Source organism: Lissotriton vulgaris, chromosome 4_1, assembly GCF_964263255.1.
Source record: "Lissotriton vulgaris chromosome 4_1, aLisVul1.2, whole genome shotgun sequence".
Taxonomy (NCBI): Eukaryota; Metazoa; Chordata; class Amphibia; order Caudata; family Salamandridae; genus Lissotriton; species Lissotriton vulgaris.
The window spans coordinates 378089419-378108157 of NC_141691.1; positions in this window are offsets into that span (position 1 = coordinate 378089419).

The following is an 18739-nucleotide window of genomic DNA, read 5'->3' on the forward strand; positions in this document are numbered from 1 at the left end:
GCATTTTTTACACCGCACCATCCATTACAACGCATTCCACTACAACGCATGCCATTACAACAAATTCTTTGAAACTACCTTTACAACGCATTCCACTACAGCGCATACTACATTTACAATGCATACCATTACAACGCATACCATTACATTGCATGTATGGTAAGTATTGGAAAGTGTAGGGGTAAAAATGACTATTCTAACTCCAGGGGGGTGCAACAGTAGGGTAAGTGTTGGATAGTGTAGGGGTAATAATTACTATTCTAACTCCAGGGGGTGCAACAGTAGGGTAAGTATTGGATAGTGTAGGGGTAAAAATTTCTATTCTCACTCCAGAGGGTGCAACAGTAGGGTAAGTGTTGGATAGTGTAGGTCTGCGTTGTAATGGTATGCGTTGTAATGACTGCATTGTAATGACATGCGTTGTAGTGGTATGCGTTGTAGTGACATGCGTCGTAATGGTTGTGTTGTAATGGCATGCGTTGTAATGGATGTTGCGGTGTAAAAGTTTTGTTGTAAAGGTAGTGCGTTGTAAAAGTTGCGTTGTAAGTGTTGTTTCCCCCATAGGATTGAATGGGAAGTCAGTCTCAAATTGCGAATTCGCATTTGAGAATCGCAAATTGGGAATAATTTCAAGGGCGCAAAGGTGTCATAAGGACACCCGATGCACCGCTGAAATAAACATGAAATAAACATGTCTGCGCATATGGCGCACATACATGCCCTAAGGCACATGGCACCTTGAAAAATGTCAAAAAATGCACTTTTGAAAGAGATTGCAAATTGCCACCAACTTGAAGTTGGTGGTAATGTGCGATTTCTTAAGGAGAAATCGCACAACTTGGTTCGCAAATTTAGAGATTCCTTAATATTGCGATGCGATTTTGCTCATACCTCGCGTTTTTCCTAATTTTTAGTCGCAAACGCTGCTTTTTTTGTGATTCGCAGCATTTGCGACTAAAAATTTGTTTCATACATGTGCCCCCAGCCGGCTAGCGCACAACAACGCACTCTAAGTTGGAATCACCTCTACCTCCTGAAGAGACTGTAGACCATACAGAACTCAAAAGCCAGACTCAACCTTGACCTCCCAAAAATGGACCCACATCACCCCTCACCTCAAAAAACTCCACTGGGTCCCCATTCCGAAGAGGTGTCAGTTCAAGAGGCTCCTACTTGCCTACAAATCCCTACGCAACCAAGGACCAGATTACATCAACCACTGCCAGATCGTCCACCAACTCTCCAGACTTTGTTGCTTCACCTCCCTCTCCCTTGCACAAAACCCCCACGTCTGCCGAAGCAACAGTGGAGGATGATCCTTGTCCTGTCTTGGGGCAAAATCCTGGAACAACCTCCCTTTTCCCCTCCAGACCTCACCCAACTTCTAGAATTCCAGAAAGGACTCAAGACCTGGCTGTTCAACTGAACCCACTCAAAGCAGCAAGGCCCTCAGTGCCTGAATACCTTCACGGGTGATTAGATGCACTTTATAAATCCTGTTATATGATGATGACACGTATTAGTTTCTGTGGTGATTATAGGAATAGGACCCAACCCAAATCATGCCAGACATGAGCTGAGTGATCAAGCGAGCAAAAGATGACACCTGGAGTCATAACGGACAACAAGACAGCAGTAGGGAATTCAGACTGCATAGGAACAAAAAGGGAACAAAGCAACAACCAAGAGGGACATAACAAAGAATGCAATCTTGAATGAAACATTGCCAGGTGTCAGTTCATCTTTGCTAGATCCTTACATTCTGTCTCTAGCCTTTCTGACCAGAATTGACTTAAAACCAGGAAGTGAGTATAACCTATAATACAGAAACAACAATGCATTTTAGTGTTCAAATGTTCAAAGTTTCAATTAACACATCATCCAAAAAGTCCAGTACAACTCACCTTACACCCCATCCAATATCTCTGTCCAATCTATAGAATTCTGACACTGGTCTTTTACCAGAAGACCACAGAAAAATCTATTTGTCCAATAGAAATTGGTTACTTTCATTTTAGTCTGAAGACTGTATTTGAACTTGGATTCGTGGACACTTCTCAAACTAATGGTCCAGGCAGTAATTTTACCCTTTTTAGCTTTCCACGAAACAGATTTTAAATGCTTATTTCTTAAACACTACTTAACGGATTTGAACAAAACCAAAACAAGACTCATTCCTTGAGTATAGTTCTAATTTAATTTCAAGTTTAGCGTAACTCTATTCTAGCATTTTTCTGTGTCATAGAGAAAATTTTCCTATACCAGTTAAATAGACAAAAGTTGCTTCAGTGGTCTCCCTTTTTCCTCCCCTTGACAGATTTGCAAGAAACATGCACGGCTGAACCGAAATCAGATAAAGTGTTTTTAAAAATGTTCTGCAGATTCGTTAAACAGCTGCAACCTTCTAAAGAAAACAAGAAATGTCTATTTATTGGAAACTCTGACCTAACCATTGTGGCGGTCCGTCCATTGTGGGCGTTGGGGTGGTGCCCCCCCCCGCCGGGCCCACCCGTGCCAGCAGCTCCCTCGGCGTCTGTGAACTTAAGTATTCTCAGTTTACTTAAGTTCATCATCAGACTCAGAGACGCCGAGGGAGAACAGAACACTGACAATCATCATCATGATCGATGTCAGTCAGCATGACGTTGGACCGCCGGGGGTGGGCGGTCCAGCGTCATGTTGACTGACATGATTGTTGTCAGGCATGGGGCTGCAGGCAGGCAGCACACAACACAAGTGCGCATGAGTGGGGGCAGGCGGTGGACAGAGAGTAACCATGCACTCAGCCAATCCGGGTGCTGCTGGCATCACCAAGATTGGCTGAGAAGGGTTGCCTGCCTCCCTATTGCCCGCAGCTGTCTTTCCTTGATGACGTTGTTGAGGCAGAATATGAATAACGCAGGACGGCGGGAGCGGGAGTCGGGACAGCAGAAGCTGCTGAGGTGGTAAGTGGCGAGTCCGGGTCGGAAACTTCATATCAGAGATGTATGCCACTCAGAAGACAGACACTTGTGCAACCCCAGAGAGGCCTGTCCAGTGTGGGCGCAGTGGAGGTAAGACTGCTGGTGGGGTGGGGACTGGAGTAACGAGGAGATGAGGCTTGTTGCAGGGGGTGAAGGGTAGGTGAGGTCTGGCCTGGAGGGTGCAGATGAGGTGCTGCCAGTCCGGGGGCGGGGGTACATTTCAGAGGAGACGCGACTTTTCCAGTGGTGTGCAATATAAATGCGCGTCCAGGCGGTCTGACATCCCAGTCCTGCATCCGGCGCCTCTGGCAGTATCTCCTTTCGGGGCCTGTTCATAGCGCACCGAGCCTTCGTGCGTCGACAGGCGCTGTATGAAGTGAAGCAGGGAATTTCCTGTAGGTCACAATTTGAACCCTGGTGGTGACCCCAAAATGAAACCAATGCCCTATTCCTTTTCTAGTAACCACTGCACCCACAACGTGAAGCACAAAGATACATTGCTTTCAAGGAAGAGACCCAGTCATGATCAGCAGAAGTGGGAGGCTGGGGGAAGGGGGCACCCGCAGGACCGCAGCACATTGAGAGGGTATGGAGTTGTGTAACGGGGCCAATGCAGGTCCCCTCTGTTAATACCCATGAATTCCCTCCAAACATGCTGTTCTTGCAGGTTTAATTTAAAACACTGTGTTGGTCATTGGATCCAGCAGTGCTCTAAACTAAAAATCAGAAATGCAAGGTTCTCATGTCAAGCTATCGTTCTTCATGTATGTCATTTTGAAATTTTTTGCCATGCCTAGAATCTTCGCTGTCTGCACCTTTAATTTTCCAACACATTCAGACCCGGCTTACCGATAGCTTTCTTAGGCTAAATGAAATTAAATGCGAATTCTTGTTGATAGGTCTGATAACAATATTCATTGATATATATATGAGTGTGTCTGTGTGAAACACGATTTTATCTTTAGACATGAAGTGCGGGTGTCCAGTTTCACCCTGACTGTGACGACTGATTAGCATATGCTGTATCTTGACACTGACCACTCTCTGTAATTGTATGAAATTAACCAGCATGTTAAATATTAACCTGGCAATGCAACTAGAGATATTTTATATATGCATTTATAACTCATAAAATATAAGGCCAATATAAACATCCAAACAGTTATTGGAGAGGTGACGATGAGGGGGTCTGTCCGTTCGTCCCAGTATCAGCAGCGTGAGATTACTACTTTAGTAAAGATGCTGTGTGCTTTATCATTCATTTACATTGGGATTGCAATGTTAGGGCTATCGCATAAAGAGCGCACAGTGATGCTAAACCTCTGCTATCACAGAAGCGGCGGGCCACAGAGTAAAACAAAAGGTAAACTACGTTTTGTTGATTTTCTATGTTTAAGTGTTTTCTATGGTATGCCAATGCTGCTGTCGACAGTGTTTGAATATGCGGCTGTAGGCTAGTGCTGTTTATTTTTAAGGGTGCTGTCGTGTCTGAGGTGCAATAACGACAAACATCAGTAGCGTATATTCAGGAGATTATTTCCGCTGCAGAGGAGATACCGAAGCTCAGCCATTTATACCTAAACAAACCCAGATGGGTGGCAAATGTTGTTATATACCTTGATTTTTCGTGTAGCTCCAGCTGATGGTATCCCTTGTTGAGATCAAGTTTTGAGAATACCCTGGCTCCATTCAGTGCTGATATCATGTCACTCAGGTGAGGCCTTGGGTGGCGCTCTCGTTCTATGGCTGTATTGGGGAGCCTCATGTCCACACATAGTCGTACCTTTCCCGGTGTACCCTTTTTCGGAATTATGACAACCTGTGACACCCATGGTTCGGGGCCATCCGTTTTCTCAATAATGTCCGCTTGAAGTAGTTCTTGTAGTTCTTCCTCTACTGCCTGCTGAAGATGGAAGGGCACTCGCCGTGCATGCTGAGCAACAGGGCGCACTTGGTCGTTGATGTGTAGGCGAATCAGACACTTATTCATTTTGCCAAGCCCAATTAATAGTTTGGGAAACTTGCGGACAATGTCTGGATTGTCGTTGACCCGGTACAAGATTTCAACCAGTCAGAGTCGCTCCGCTGTGGGCAGACTGAGAAGACAATCAGCCTCCGGGCCCTCAATGACGTGAATGTACGCCAATACTGATGTGGATTCGTTCTTGAGTGTCGCTGCAAACTTCCCCAGGCAGGGAAGTGGTTTCTTCGCCATCCAGGTATACACCCTGACATGTGCTGGATTCAGGACAGGCGTTGGTTTCATCTTGTTGTATTCGGTCACGGGCATGTAATTCAGCGATGCTCCACAATCAAGTACAAATTTGGTGGCATGTGTCCCCACTTTGATATCCAGTGGAGGATATTTCTTCAGCTGATCCAGGTCGGCCATTATGCATATATATTCGTCCGTGTATACTGTCTCCTGAGAGGTCTACCTCGATTCCCTCGACAGTGACCTTCTGGTCCATCGGGATCTGCGAAATTCCTTGCTGGAATGTGACGAGCCGGAGGACGATAGCGCTCTGTCTTGGACAGCTTTTGCATGATGTTGCTTGTCCTCTGGGCGAGATCTGGTTGTCTCACTCCTTCTTTCCTTGCTGCACATTACTTCAAAGTGGTTCTTGCGTCCCCATTTCCGGCACTGTTGGCCCATTGCTGTACACGTATCTGTGTGCGGGAAATCATACCGACATCGGTAGCATTTCCTTGGGCGCTCTGGCTTCTTGGCGTAACTCGATTTCTTGTCTCTCCTTCCAGATTCATAGTGTCGATGACTTCTGTGTGGGTGTCTGCACGCGATCTTCTCTGATGATCATTTGATCTTCTCTGAGCGTTGGTGTTTTTGAGTCCAATATGCTTGCTCTCTTTTCTCACCACGCCCTGTCTCCATGTTCTTGGCATGCTCTTCCGCCTGGTCGTACACTCTCGTCATTTCCTCTATCTCGTCAAGATCATGGCTCTTCCTTAGCAGCCGCCTTCGGAGTGTCTCTGAATGACAGCCCTGAATGACTCTCAGTCGGATGGCATCCTCCGTCGAGAATGAGTCAAATTGCAATACTGAGACAGTCGGCGTAGTCTGGATATGAATGTGCTCATCATTTCCTCCTTGTCTTGACGTGCCTGATGGAACACATATCTCTCATAGTCCACATTCCTTTTGTGCACGAACTTTCTGTTTAGTGCATCCCGCACTTTGTCATAAGTTCCTTTATCATCCGTTGGCAAATCTTTGATCACTTTTCCAATCTCTTTGCCGACCAAATTGCGGAGTGCAATTAGCTTGTCTCTGTCTCCCGTGACTTTCGATCCTTCCAGGTAATCCTCAAAGTCCTCCAACCACTCCTGCCATCGAGGGCCTATGCTCATTATGATCACTCACTAGCCATCTGGCCTTTCGGAAGACCTTAAAAACGCACTTATTCACTAGTAATTAACTCTTCCTTTGCAATATGTACTACCCCCCCCTGAACACGGCTATCTGGAGTCATATTCTTACTGGCAAAAGCGCGGAGATACCCCTTCGGGGGTCTATTCAGGCGCTATATAAGAACATAAAATAAAAATAAAATAAAAATGCTCCCACCAGCCACCAGGGTCTGTGATTCCGGGGGGCGCAGATGCGAGACTATGGGCGTGACAGGGGCCGCCACCGCTGCACCACCTCCATTCCGGTGCAGTGAGTTCGACACGTCTGACTAAGCAATTGATGCCACGTTATACACTTGCTAGTGCTTGCTTTTTCAGTGACTACTGCTTGTCTTTACACTTATCAATGTTTGTTTTGCACTCGTCAATGCTTGTTTTGCAGTTATCAATGCTTGTTCTTACAGTTAATTTGCACTCATCAATGCTTGTTTTGCAATTTCCAAGGCTTGTTTTACAACTTTCAATACTTGTTTTGTAGTTGTCAATGCTTGTTTTGCAACTTCCAATGCTGGTTTTGCAATTTTCATTGCTTGTTTTTGCAATTTTCAATGCTTGTTTTTATAGTTTCAATGCTTGTTTTCTTTCAGCCGGGTGCTGCCTGACTTCAAAATGGCCACTTATGATTCACACATAGGGTGTCCCAATGGTTTCCTGTCTCTAAGATGGCCGCCGCACATGAAATCTCGATCCACACGAGACTTGCTTTCATTCAGGGCATGCTCACTCTCCAGGACTCACCGGCAACCGATTTCTGCACGCTGCATCGCTTTTTAGTGTCCCTGCACTCCCAGACCTTCAGGACCTCCAGGTATGAGCAGGGAAATCTCTCAGCGTCAGTGGATGATGGTCAGGCCGTCTCTCACGCATCGGGGGTGAGCCGTCTTCTTCCATGCGTCCTGGCGTTCTTCGTCGGGACGCTTTTGCACACTTTGGGCAGCACCTCAAGCGCTCTCCGACCGCTGGGGCAGTAGGCAGAATCGGAGTAGGCACCTGACTTCTCCTCGTGGGTCGCGCGCCAGTTTGCACGCATCAAGGGTGACCCGCGGTTTTGACGCGAATCGGCGCACCGCTTCAAACACCCCAGCGCTCAATGCCGCTTTCTCCCTCAGGGCTCTAAGCGACAGGCAGATCGCGGAGCAGGGGCAATTACCGCTGGCCTCCCGTTCTGGGTGGCGGACCTACTTCAGCCACACGTGGCTCAACAGCGTTTCTTTTTCTTTCACGCTGCTGGGACAGGGGTGATTCTCCTTGTGGTTCTGTGGGTGGCTGACTGCACCATCCCACCCTCGTCCCCAGTTGTCGTGTCTGAGGTGCAATAACGACAAACACCAGTAGCGTATATTCAGGAGATTTATTCTTGCTTCTTCTCAGTTCCCTGTCCCTACTCTAACTGCCCCTTTCCTGTCTCTGCCCCTCCTCTTCCTCAACCCTGTAACTCCTCCCATCCCATCTACTAGACCATGCACATCATCACAGGTGCTGTTAATAATAAATTGTGTTTGTGACTATTATAAATTACAAGCAGGGGAACCAGGCTTGAATCTCAGCGTCCACTCAACCTCCTGTGATCCTGGGCAAATCGCAATCTAAAGGAAATCTCCTCGTGCCTAAAAATAAATGCATGTGTCTTTGTGTAACGTAACTGGTGCTCATGCAAAGCACTCCAGTACCATCTTACACCCTGATTACAATGAATGTCTGGCCTTTCCCTTCGATGAAGTGTGACTGAATTTATTTTAATCTTTTCCATGGAGCGAACAATAAAAAGTGTGCTTTGTTTGCCCTTGCGAAGAGCAGGGAATCGTTCCTCACCATACACCAAAGGGTAATGTAAACTCTTTTTTCTCTTTATTGTCGCTTTACATATGCTCTATAATTGGGGTAAGGGCCGGCCCTTATCTTGAGAGAGATGGTAGCGTGCTGATGTGTCAAACGTCTCCTCTTTAAATGCTGCAGGTGCAGACTTGCCTACATGTGGCGCTTTTTTGCTAAGCCTATGAAGGAGCCAGCGTTGATCTCCCCCATTCGCAAAATATATATTGTAAACAGTGCACTCTGCTGTTAAAAGAAAAATAACTTTGCCTACATGTGTAACTCTGTTCTGTCAACCAGCCCACAGTGCTTAATTTGTGCCGGTGCTTAGCACCAGCACTTAATTATTAGGGCCGGGTCTACCTGCGTGCCGATGCCAACTCACATCAAGTACAGCACGTGTGTCCAGTCACACAAGATGATTGACTATCAACACTTTTTCCCCGTTGAAGAGTGCTTAGCCTTTTATATATCAAATCCATGCCGCCCTTCTATCAGTGTTGCCCGATGGACGGTACACTGATTGTGCTGGATGTGGTGTCTTGGGGCTGCTGGAGCAGCATGCTTTACGTAACGTTTTTATAATTCCAAGCCTGCACGGCTGCCCCGCCCTGTCATCAATCATGAGCACATTGCGCCTGTGTGAAGGCACGGCAAAGGCAGTCTGTTCGGCTCGACGCTGGGCGGCACTGTAATTTGAAAAACAATTGTGAACTGTGCAGCGCAGCAGGGAGGGAGAGCAGCATCGGGCCTCTTAATAAAAGCTGCAACCAGTCCAGTCCGTAACCGCAGTAAGTAGTACTAGTAACAAACCAAAGCTGCTTTTTATCGCTTGAGTGTAGTCACCGAAGCGTAGTGGTTGGGGTTGGTAAACCGAGCACCAAGCAAAGTACGATACTTGTTGATCCGAGCAATCATGCCCCTGGAGCCGGGCACTATGTGCAGTAAAACCTCCCGAGGTCGAAAGCGGGCTGGTTTTGTTACTGGGGCCTATTACTTTTTTTTTTTTACTAAAATCGGCCCACAGTAACACAATTAGTAGTCCGCTTTCACCGATTATCCCTTATCCCCTGTAAAAGAGACTTTTCTTTTCCGCTAAAATTTCTTTCACAAAGGAAGAATATATGAGCGCTGCTTAAAAATATACACTAAACCTCTCACAGCTGAGGCAGTAAGTATACCACTGTCCTAAACTTTACGGGTGAATTAAAAATTCCAGGGGTGAGCAGCAGAAATACGGAGTAAAACCAGCGTCTCCCACTGCTGCGCATTAGCAGAAGAATGTCTGGCTGCCAGCTATTTAAGTGTAACACAGAGCAATGGTTACTGTCAGCGTGGTTGGCTTGGGCTGGTCTTTCGGTCCACCCTCCTTTGCTGAGCAGTATCCTCTGTGCAATGTATAATATTTATTATTGCATCATAACTGGGAAGCACCGAGCGCCAATGGAGCACAATGTAAGTGTATTTGTGATGACAGCGCCATCGTGATATGCAGCAAAAGCCTAGCCGCTTTATGCGCTTGCGCTCCTTAACTACCATCCATTTCAGAACAGCAATTAAGCATGCCGAGGGTTAGCACCTGAGGGGATTACAACAGCATTTTCTGGTGGTTTATGGCGCGAGGCTAGGGTATTCCGCCGTCCTCCATTATCTTGTACCCTGTTATGTTTTACTACTTAGTGCCTAGAGTGTTTTTGACTAAGTTTGCGAGCTTGACGTGCTATTGTGCTGCCTTATAGAGTGCCCTCTCCGGCAGCCTTGTCAGTTACTGCCCCTGGGCCTTGTTGTCCTATCTGCTCCTTGCTATGCATGTCTTCTGCGGCTAGAGTTAGACGTGCTGCGGCTCCTTGTGATGGTCTGCCCTATGTTTAGTACATTGCTAACACACACCCCTGTGTTTTCTTAAGTGGTGCATGCTTTCTTTTGCTTCTGGCTCGCCCAGTGGTCGAAGTGAGAGGGATCGCCAGGGCAGGGCCCTTTCTTCTTTAATTGAACTGAATCCGTTCCCCTGCTTGTTTATTTTACAAATGCGTCCAAGGATGGCAGAAATGGCTATAGATAAGGCTTGACTGTTCGTGGCCGTTTGGGGACGGGCCCAGAGAACGGCCTGCCCAAAGAAGACAAGGACAGTGTCCACTTCTCCTGCTCTGCCTCCGACAGCTGCCCACCCCCTCTTCTCTCTTGCTCTCATTCTTTCTGTTATTTCCGAACTTTCTGTCTCGCTCTTCCTCACTTGCTGAAAACCGGGACTTCAAGACATGGTGCTTACCCTCTTGTACCTCTCCTTTCCTTTATATGTTCCCCTGTGAAATGGATCCAAATAAAAACACTTTTGCTGGAAATGTCTTTTTATGACATTTTTCTATGTAAAAGTGCAGCCTCTGGACGGAGAGAAGTAAAAGATTCAAAATATGAAGAAACAAAATGTGACCAGATTGATTTTATTCATACCCAAACACATTAGCACCACTTTACAGAGTTTGCCTGGGGAACACTACTTTAGTTTTCTCAACTTTTTTTTTAAATAGGATTGTTTTCCACGGGTCGAGAAGAGCACCATTACTGGAGGACCAAATATTGATTGTTGGCCTAAGCTTAAACCAGCTAGATACGAAAAGGCCTGTGTGTATGAGGGTAGGTCCAGGATTGTGTGTGAGGAAAGATGAACGTGTGTATGAGGGTAGGTCCATGTGTGTTAGTATTTGAGAGTGAGTCCATGTGTGTGTATGAGGAAAAACAGACGTGTAGGCAGAAGGTCCAAGCATAAACGACCACCTGTGTGTGAGGAAGCCCAAATACGACACTGGTGAAACTTATCTACCACAACAACCAATCATGTTACATGATACTATAGCAATAAAAAAGAATAGTATCATCTGGGAGCGGTAGGGGGATGAAGTGGTTACTGAATACACAAGCAACTGCTTATAAGTTCTGCAATGAAAAAGTAGTATGTGGATAAAAGGCCCAACGAATAATGTCCTTATCCAAAATAGGCCTATGTATCAGACGTAAGGGAGCCTCATCCATCTTGAAGGTCTGAGGCCCTCTGAGAAGAGTAGAGAGGGCTGCACTCCAGGACCAGGGTAGCACACGCTGGTCTGTGGGTCATAGCCTGGGTGTGTCTCACATTCACTGGAGTTCAGCAGAATATGAAGAGGGTCCCTGGAGAGGCACATGGATAAAACCGTTGAGATCAGAAGGAGAATTATGTATTGCATTTAAATAGGGCTCAATTAACAAGTGTAAAACTGACAAAATAATGAAGTGATCTATCACAAAATGTGCCTCATTATGCTGCATGATTTGCCTTTTCTTCCTGCATAATTTACTAAACCCTGCTGCATAATTTGGCCCTTCTCTGATAGGTAATTCCAGTGGCACTGCCTATTGGCATTGCAAAATGCAACAGGCAGGCCATATGGTCCAGGAGTTTTTCCCATTGCCGATTCTTTTATTGCCTACTTAAGCTTGAATCCATCAAGGGCATATTCAAAGTTTCTTGCTTCTCTGGAGGGAATCCTGTCAGGTTCACTCTATCCAATCCATTTAGGAGCTGAGATCAACCGGTGATTCTGGGCCCTGTGCTCTATATAGGTCAGTGTAAAAGCCTAAAAAGGCTGTTTGTGCTATTTTGTGCAGTTCATGGCTTATAGGTATGTGTCATTTGTGTGATGCTCATTTTGGTTTTACACAGCCACGCAAGTAGTGTGCCTGCTTTATCTCCCTCATAGTCTTTGTGGATTAGGTTTTCAGTATATATGAGTTGTCAGGAGCACTGCATGTTCCTGCCTGCCAACTGTAAATATTGCTGGCTGAGAGGGTCATGTATTGCCTGTTCTAGGTAATTTTGTGTTTTATCTGGTGTTGTCAGTACCCTAGCCATCGTTTTCCTGGCACCACACCAAACTAATGTTGAGCACCATAGTCACCACTAAGAAGGCTTCCTGTTCGATTAGCATGCTAGTAGCTGACCTCTTGTGTTCCTAGGATTGTTGATGATGTCTCTCAGTGTTTCCTTGAATATTTGGTCCTCAAAAATGGGGCCTTGCAATTTCCAAGTCAGAAAAGATTTCATATCCATAGAGAGGGGATTTTGGGCTGATAGAGTTTTGGCTAGGTATTATGTGTTTGATACAAGTGTCTGGAGGGAGTTGGAGCCAATAGAGAAAGTGGGTGGAGTCGGTGGAGGAAGTGGGTGGGGCCAGTGGAGGAAGTGGGTGTGGCCTCCGATAAACATTTGAGCACCTGGACTTCATATTTTACAAATTAAGCACTGCCAGCCCAAGAACTAATATAACCCCCTAAAAAAATGCACAGACTTCCATAAAAGTGTTGTGCCCCCTTTGAGCTCACCACTCTCAGATTTCACCAACCACCACTGACACTTAGTAAGTCTTGCTTGTGTAACAAGGCTCTGCTGCGATCACAGCATCAGATGTAAGACATTCCAGAACTCTGTAAATGACTAATGACACTTCACTAGCATATTCAGAGTTGTTATCGCAAAGTCTGTTCTGAAGTTCTGTGGATATACTGGATAAGCAGCTACCTATGTCATTATCAAATGAAATATTTTTTATTGCTTTATTAACCAACTTGCTTGAAAATGCACCATTTTAAAAATGTTCTCGGGGAGAAATTCCCTGAACCCATCTTTTGGCGGTCAGTCTCTCTCACCGCAGGTAACTCACTCAAAACTTTTACGCCCCACCTTTTCAAAAGTCACCAGCCACCACTGCTGTTCAGTGAAATTAGTATGAAAAGACACTTTTCACTATTTCACAAATGCATCTTGCACAGGGAAACACGTTACTGATAGTTAAGAGGCCTCTGCACCTTGCACCTACACGTATGGCACAAATTAAACAAACGCCTTGCATTGTTACTCTTGTTAAATAACTTTTCCAAAAAGGCATGAAAAAATACCACGACAAACCGTGCATGCAGATGCTCAGTGTAGTATGCTATTTATTATCATTGATGAGGGGGCGATTCATGACCCTTCCCCACACTCGAGAATGATGATAAATACCATACGAGGTGCTAATGTCCACATATATTGTTACCCCAGTTTGCATCACAGATGCAGTGAAAAAATACATCACCTGAAATATGACCGGCACAGTAACAAGTGTGGCTCCAGTTATCATTTTTGGGAAACACCAGTAAATGAAGCATTCACCCAAAACCTACAAACCCACTCCGAGATTGAAAACAAACTCTTAATTCGACTTGAGAAGGAAATAATAATAGAGTCCAAAATGAGGATGTAAACGTAAACGTGGATTGTTTTCACACTTCACCGCATTTGGAGCCATCCATTATTGCGTTCTGAACTGCATCTTACTGCCCTGGTGTGTCAAAAAGACCTGCACATATATTTTGCTGCTGTGGGAATATTAGCTTTGCCTTTTGCCTGCACTCCAAAATGAAACACAGATCACATCTGTTTCTTAGAGATTCGATCATTCATGAAGTGTGTATGTAGCTGTGATTCAATGCAGTTTGCTGAGCCCATATCTATAGGCGTACAGTACAGAGTATCTTTTATAATCCAAACCCAGGTCTTCTTTAGAAGAAAGGAATGCTCTTTCATTTTGTATGATACTTGTGGATTCTTTCAGATCTGTTTTCTGTATAAGGAAAAGCATGATGCTTTCAGAATAAAACATAGGATTAATACAATAGTTGTGATGTTCTGCTAAAATAAAAAATATCTAAATATATGTTTTGTAAATCTTTAAAACTATAATACCTATTAGCTCTATAATATTGTAAGTTTCTCTGTACAATTAATTTCTAATTCCGTCATGAATTTTCTTATGCTGTTGGTTTTTATAAAACGTATGTTCCTATCACTCTTTTTATTTATTACTTAATACGTTGATCTAATGTTGCTAGTCCAGTGCGTCACCCTTGTTCACTTTGAAATATTAACTGGAAGATTTTTTTCTTTTTTTAAAAACTTTATTTATCTTTTTATAAACAATACCAGGTCCAGAACTGCGCCATGACATCAGGAGGAATAATAATGACCAAGTTCAATTTGCCTGAACACATTTTTTATACACCAGAGATATACACATCAAGCACATTTGACAGTTACATGCAAATCCGAGCAGGCTACCTGGCTATGAACTAAATGAGAGGTAAATCACTTCCCACAGGGGGACAAATATCAGGAGCAACAGGCATAAATGTTCATGAATCTAGCAATTGGATCCAGATGTCTCTTTGCCGCGAAGCAGCCGAAACTAGTGCAGCATATATATGGGAGGAGTCCTTTCGAAAGATCATATCGATTATCCAGCCCCCGGAAGAGGTCACCGTTAGCCGTTCATCTCTGCCCCACGTTTGTCTAGCGGTAGGGCATCAGCCGTACAATGTCTCATCGAATATGACACATCCCTATTATACCTGACCACAACTAAAAGGGAGCCACAAACTTTAAATGGGTCATTCTTTCTATCTCAATGAATATTTCCTTCCATAATGCAGCTACTTCAGAGCACTAACAGCCCAGGTCCATAAACTCCACATTATCTGAGTAGTGCCAGACTAAGAGAAATTAACTTGTTTGTTGAGGGGGGTGTGAGCACTTCTCAATCAACAGCCCCCGTCCTTGTCAGGGTGAAGCACAAAAATCACTAAATTAACCTGTGCTTAACCCTCTGGTGGCATGGCACAAACACAGTCAGGTTTCAGTCAGACAATGTGTAAAGTATTTAGACAGCACACAAACAGCAATAAACTGAAAACACAAAACAAGAAAAGTCCCACACCAATTTAGACTTATCGAGTACATTTTAGTAAATTACTTCACACCAAAACAACAGAAATCCAATCAGTAGAACCAGAGATATGCAGCGTTAAAGATTCCAGATAAGTATAGTGCCTAAAAGCACCAAGCGCCACTCGCGGTTATCTGGCTGTGCATGACCAGATGAAAGTCACAAGTTCATGCCAACTGCGATGGTGTGTGGGTTGGATACAGTGAACACTTTAGTCCAGATGAAAAAAAATTACTGACAGAATATCAACGTCAAAAATATCGGAGCTGAAATCTCAAGGTCAAGAATATGGAAGTTCTATCTACATTATGGTAAGTAGAAAAATATTGAAATAAAATATCGTTGTATAATATATCATTGTTAAAAATATCGTCTTTTAAAAATGTTTTATAATATTGTAAAATAAAGTAAATAATACATATATTTAACATAAACATAGTTTAAAATATGTTTAAAATTATAAGTAATACATATAATGTAAAAAAAATACATATAAAATATAATATATATATATACTTACTTAATAATATTTAAAAATAATTATGTGATAACTTAAAAATTGTTAAAACATTTTATAAATTATACATACATACATACACGTACAACAATAATATAATAAAAATATAAAAAAGATATATAACGAATTAACAATTAGTTTTTTACATAAATTATACACTACATTAAGTAAAACAGGTAAATATTGGATTGCATAGGGGTAAATATTACTATTCCAACTCCAGAGAGTGAAACAGTAGGGAAAGTGTTGGATAGCATAGTGAAAGAAATTACTATTCCAACTCCAAAGAGTGCAACATTAGGAAAAGAGTTGGATAGCGTAGGGGTAAAAATTACTATTCCAACTCCAGAGAGTAGGGAAAGTGTTGGATAGCTTAGTGATAAAAATTACTATTCCCACTCCAGAGAGTGCAACAGTAGGGAAAGTGTGGGATAGCGTAGGGATAAAAATTACTATGCCCACTCTAGAGTGTGCAACAGTAGGGAAAGTGTTGGATAGCGTAGGGGTAAAAATTACTATTCCAACTCCAGAGAGTGCAACAGTAGGGAAAATGTTGGATAGCGTAGAGGTAGAAATTACTATTCCAACTCCAGAGAGTGCAACAGTAGGGAAAGTGTTGAATAGCTTTGGGTAAAAATTAGTATTCCCACTCCACAGAGTGCAACAACAGGGAAAGTGTTGAATAGCGTAGGAGTAAAAATAACTTACTAATAATTAAAATATTAAAAATATATATATATTATTTATTAAGTAACAATACATTAAGAAACAATACCAATAAATGATTACTTTAAAATAATTACCAATTAATAATTGATTAACATTTAAATTGATGTTGTATGTACGTATTGCGTATTTGTGTAGCGCCAACTGTCACTCAAAGGGTATCCAGGCGCTTTGACTTATCCAGACCAACGCAAAACACAGCACTACACTGCCCTGGGAATAGATGGGACTTCAAGCCTTTCTTAAATGAGAAGAGTTCCCCCGTGCTCCTTAAGAGTCACTGGCAGAGAGTTCCAAAGCTTGACCACAGTGTATCCAAATGAACGGCCTCCCATCCGTATCCTCCAGGTCTTAGGGACTGTGACCAGATGTGCCGATGAAGATTGCAGGGGTCTGGAGGTCGAATACCAGAAAAAAAGCTCTTGTGGCGGGACAGGCCCCTGATCATGGAGGACCCTAAACACTATACAAAACGCTTTAAAACAAATGCGTTGGTGGACAGGTAACCAGTGGAGGTCCTTAAGCGCAAGGGATGTAAAAGCCGAACGCAGTCGAGAAAGGGCCAGTTTAGCATCCATATTCTGGAAGCGCTGCAATTTTCTGATCAAAATACCGGGGGGACCCAGAAGCAGTACGTTGCAGTAGTCAAGCCTACTGAGAATAATACTACGCACTACTTCTGGTCTAGCTTGAGCCGGAAGCATAGGGAGAATCTTACTTAGGATGCAGAGCAGCATCATACATGTAGCAACAGTTTTGTTTACAAAAACATTCAGCTGCAAATTTGGTCCAAACATAACGCCCAAATTACGAGCGGAATCTGCTGCCCCAGCTGTACCCTGGAAAGCAGTGGGCCTAAAATCCGCCGGCAAAGGCCGAGGAATGCGATCCATAGAGCAGTGCAACACCTCAGTTTTTGAGCCATTAAACTGAAGAGAGTTAATGCGCAGCCAGTTCGCAGTGGCTGTCATGCAACGGTGAAAGGTCTCCTGGGACACAGCCTCTCTACCTTCCAAGGAAAAAATAAGCCGCGCATCATCGGCACAGTTGATGACCGAGATACCGAATGATTTAATCAGCTTAACTAGGGGCAGAGGTAGAGATTAAATAAAATGGGACTGATGGCCGACCCCTGAGGTACCCTTTGCCCCACTCTTTTTGTGCCAGATCTAAAAGGTGGTAGAGCCACTACTTGATGTCGATACTGAAGATAGGAGACCAGCCAGTGTCTCGCCAGACCAGCCACCCCGGCTTCCTCCAGTTCACCTCTCTTGAGGACATCGACCGAATAAACCATACTCTAATGGAAGCCTTGCGATGGTTAACAACGAACCATCTGAAACTAAACGCCCAGAAAACAGAATTCCTGCTAATCTCTCCGACGAAGAGCCAATCTGAAGTTAAGGAATGGACTAAACTGGTCACGGCGCTAAATTGCACCCCGACCCTAGTTAACTCAGCTAAATCACTAGGAATCACGCTGGATGAAAACCTCAACATGAAAGAACACATCAACTCTATGGCCAAGAGTGCCCGCTTCCACTTAAATTACTTAAGAAAAATGAAACCCTTTATCTCAGCAACAGATCTAAAACTGGCCATCCAATCGCTAGTTATCTCGAGGATCGAATACGGATGCACCACATTAGCTGGACTACCGAAAACTTCCACAGCTCCATTAAAAGCCTGCCTCAACGCTGCGGCTAGACTCATCTCTGGAACTAAGAAATTCGATCACATATCTCCTCACCTGAAAGCTCTAAACTGGCTGCCTTACGAGGCCAGAATTCAAATGAAGATGGCCTGTATTACACATAAAGCTGTCCACTACAACATGCCTAGATACCTTGCCAAGAAACTTATGCCTTCAGGAGGCAACAGACCAACTAGAAGCACAAAATACTTCCTATTGCGACCAGCCTTTTTCCACAAGATAAAGACCTACAACAGAGCATTCTCCGGAGCTGCCCCTAGAATCTGGAACTCACTACCTCCAAACATCAGGAAAATTCAAAACACAGTAACATTCAAACGGGAACTTAAGTCTCACTTGATGAGTAAATTCCCTACATAGAGAATCCGTCTGTTTACTGGGATGATCATTTACGCTACCAGAGGATGGCCCTCATCAAAAATTTGGAACATTTGGAAAATCGAGGGCTGACAACGGTCTGCTTTCCATGGTCAAGTCGAGGATTGTCATGTTACTGTTTTCCCCTCATACCTGGGAACTTATACTCTATCTCACAGTCATAACCTTTATAACTGCTACCTCACTATATTTATTTAACCATATTATCCTTATATGCACTGAATTACCTTATTACTCTACCTCTCCATGCTTGTACCATTACCACGACACAAGCTAAGCCTAGTTCGTCACCAATTGCTAATTGCACAGACATTAGGAAGTATATATCTAACATGTCTATACAGTACATTACCTTCTACCTCATAATTATGTTTTTTGTGATTTACTGCTACCATAATGTCTACAT